The 3,536-nt window shown below is 46.0% G+C and overlaps 1 protein-coding gene across 1 annotated transcript in view; it reads right to left on the bottom strand.

Annotated features, from left to right (window-relative positions):
- ANAPC7 (anaphase promoting complex subunit 7) overlaps positions 1–3,536 on the bottom strand; it is a 31,033-nt gene that overhangs the window by 20,227 nt on the left and 7,270 nt on the right.

Here is a 3,536-nt window from a genome sequence, read left to right as displayed (position 1 = left end):
AAAAAAAAAAAAAATCCTTCAAGCTTATTATATTATAGACATATACCAAGATATATTTATATATCTATAAACTATATCCTTTGAACAAAAGGGGTACTGAATACACTGATTCGAATCTTATTTTCTTTACTAATACATAAAGGAGTTCACTTCAAATAAACACATATACCTCTTTACCATTTTTCATTTTTTTAATTCTCTCTTATGGCTATTCTAACTAGACCCTACAAATAAATAAAGACTTCTCCCTATAATAATAGGGTGGCTCCTACGGCTCACTGGGTAGGGTACTGGCCCCATATACCAATGGTGGTGGGTTCAAACCCTGCCCCGGCCAAATTGCAACAAAAAAATAGCCAGGTGTTGTGGAAGGTGCCTGTAGTCCCAGCTACAGCTACTGGGGAGGCTGAGGCAAGAGAATTGCCTAAGCCCAGGAGTTAGAGGTTGCTGTGAGCTGTGACCTCACAGCACTCTACCAAGGGCAACAAACTGAGACTCTGTCCCTAAGAAAACAAAAAACAAACAAAAAAAGTACTGTAGTAAAGGCTGGAACAGTGGCTCACATCTATTATCCTAGCACTTGGGAAGCTAAGGTGGGAGTATCAGCCAAGGTCAGGAGTTCAAGACCAGCCTGAGCAAGAGTGAGACACTGTCTCTACTAAAAATAGACAGGCAAGTGCCTATAGTCCCATATACTTAGGAATCTGAGGCTGGAGGATGGCTTGAGCATAGGAGTTTGAGGTTGCTGTGAGCTACGCTGAATGACACAGCACTCTAGCCCAGGCAACAAAGCAAGACTCTGTTTCTTAGTTTTTGAGTCTACTGTTAGGATTAATTTCTAGCAATGGGAGCCTGGGTTAAATTGGTGAGGACATTGTAATTTTATCCCTTCATTTATGTGACTAATTATAGGGTAACCAAAATTGTCAAGAATTCATAAATTATTTCTTATAAATTTCTCCAGGTACAATCCTAACAATTGAGTGGAATTTTATTTTACTTTTTTTTTTTTTTTACAAGATATTCTCGGCTCGGTGCCTGTGGCTCAGGTGGCTAAGGCGCCAGCCACATACACTTAAGGTGGCAGGTTCGAATCCAGCCTGGGCCCGCCAAAATGACGGCTGCAACGGCGTTGTGGCAGGCACCTGTGGTCCCAGCTACTTGGGAGGCTGAGGCAGGAGATTCGATTGAGCCCAGGACTTGGAGGTTGCTGTGAGCTGTTATGCCATGGCACTCTACCCAGGGGGATAGCTTGAGGCTCTGTCTCAAAAAAAAAAAAAAAAGATATTCTTACTTTGTCACTCTCCGTAGACGGCAGAGTGCCGTGGCATCACAGCTCACAGCAACCTCAAACTCTTGAGCTCAAGCAATCCCCTTACCTCAAGGCTCCAGATAGTTTGAAATATAGGTGCCCACCACAATACTCAGATTTTTAATTTTTTTTTTTGTGAGACAGTCTTACTATGTCACCCTCAGTAGAGTACTATGGCATCACAGCTCACAGCAACCTCAAACTCTTGGGCTTAAGCAGTTCTCTTGCCTCAACATTCCCAATAGCTGGGACTACAGGTGCCTACCACACCCCCTCGCTATTTTTTTGTTGCAGTTGTCACTGTTGCTTTAGCAGGCCTGGGCTGGGCTCAAATCCACCAGCCTTGGTATGTGGCCAGCAACCTACCCACTAAGCTATGGGCACCACGACTACCCAGATTTTTTTTTAAGAGATGGGTTCTTGGTCTTGCTCAGGATGGTCTCAACTCAATCTACCTGCTGCCTTGACCTCCCAGAGTAGGAATACAGACATGAGTCACTGTTCCCAGACCAATTGAATGGTATTTTTTTTTTTTTTTTGTAGAGACAAGAGTCTCACTTTATCACCCTCGGTAGAGTGCCATGGCATCACACTGCTCACTATTACCTCCAACTCCTGGGTTTAGGCGATTCTCTTGCCTCAGCCTCCGGAGTAGCTGGGACTACAGGCACCCGCCACAACGCCTGGCTATTTTTTTGTTGCAGTTTGACTAGGCTTGAACCCCTACCCATTGAGCCACAGGTGCCGCCCAATTGAGTGGTATTTTAAAAACTGTATTTTTTTTTTTTTTTTGAGACAGAGCCTCAAGCTGTCACCCTGGGTAGAGTGTCACAGTGTTACAACTCACAGCAACCTCAAACTCCTGGGCTTAAGTGATTCTCTTGCCTCAGCCTCCCAAGTAGCTGGGACTATAGGCACCCAACACAATACCGAGCTATTTTTTAATTGTAGTTCTCATTGTTGTTTGACAGGCCTGGGCTTGATTCAAACCCGCCAGCTCTGGTGTATGTGGCTAGCACCTTAGCTGCTTGAGCTACAGGCACTGAGCTGTTTGTTTTGTTTTTGAGACAGAAAACAAAACTTAGTTGCCCTCAGTAGAGTGCGCTGATGTCATAGCTCACAGCAACCTCAAACTCTTGGGCTCAAGTGATCCTCTTGCCTCAGCCTCCCAAGTCGATGCGACTACAGGCACCTGGCACAAAACCCAGCTATTTTTCAGAGACAGGTTCTCACTCTTGCTCAGGTCTCAAACTCCTGATCTCAGGTAATCCAGATTCACTCATTTTGGTCTCCTAGAGTGCTAGGATTACAGGAATGAGCTACCTCACCCAGCCAATTTTGTTGGGTTTTTTTGTTCTTTTTGAGACAGTCTTACTATGTCGCCTTTGGTAGTGGTGTGGCATCACAGTTCACAGTAACCTCAAACTCTTGGGCTTAAGTGATTCTCTCACCTCAGCTTCCCAGGTAGCTGGGAATACAGGTGCCCACCACAATGCCTGGCTATTTTTGTTGTTGTAGTTGTCCTTGTTTGGCAGGCCTAGATCCGGTTCGACCCTGTCAGCCCCATAATATATGGTTAATCACTGAGCTACAGCCCCGAGCCAATTTGTTTTTTCTTTTTATTTTGGGTTTGAACCCACCACCTCCGGCATGTGGGGCCCACGCCCTATCCTTCTGAGCCACAGGCACGGCCATTTTTTATTTTTATAAAAAGAGATATGGTCTCTGTGTGTCTGAAATGCTGTGGTGAGATCATAGGTCACAGTCAGCCTCAAACTCCTGGGCTCAAGCAGTCATGTGCCTCAGCCTCCCTAGGACTACAGGCACACAATATCATGCCTAGCTAATTTTTAAAACTTTTTTTTAGAGATGGTGTCATGCAGGTACCCAGAATGGTCTCAAACTCCTAGGCTCAAGTGATCATGCTGCCTTAGCCTTCCAAGTCACTGGATTATAGCATGGCTTAAAAGTTGTACTTGCAGGCTCGGTGCCTGTGGCTCAGGCCGCTAAGGCGCCAGCCACATACACCTAAGGTGGCAGGTTCGAATTCCCAGCCCGGTCCCACCAAACAACAATGATGGCTGCAACCAAAAAACAGCCGGGCGTTGTGGCAGGCGCCTGTGGTCCCAGCTACCTGGGAGGCTGAGGCAGGAGACTCGCTTGAGCCCAGGAGTTGGAGGTTGCTGTGAGCATGATGCCATGGCACTCTACCCAGGGGGATAGC

Source organism: Otolemur garnettii, unplaced genomic scaffold (assembly GCF_000181295.1).
Source record: "Otolemur garnettii isolate 467f Iridium unplaced genomic scaffold, OtoGar3 scaffold00099, whole genome shotgun sequence".
In the NCBI taxonomy this organism is placed as follows: Eukaryota; Metazoa; Chordata; class Mammalia; order Primates; family Galagidae; genus Otolemur; species Otolemur garnettii.
This window is presented reverse-complemented; position numbering and strand designations above follow the sequence as displayed.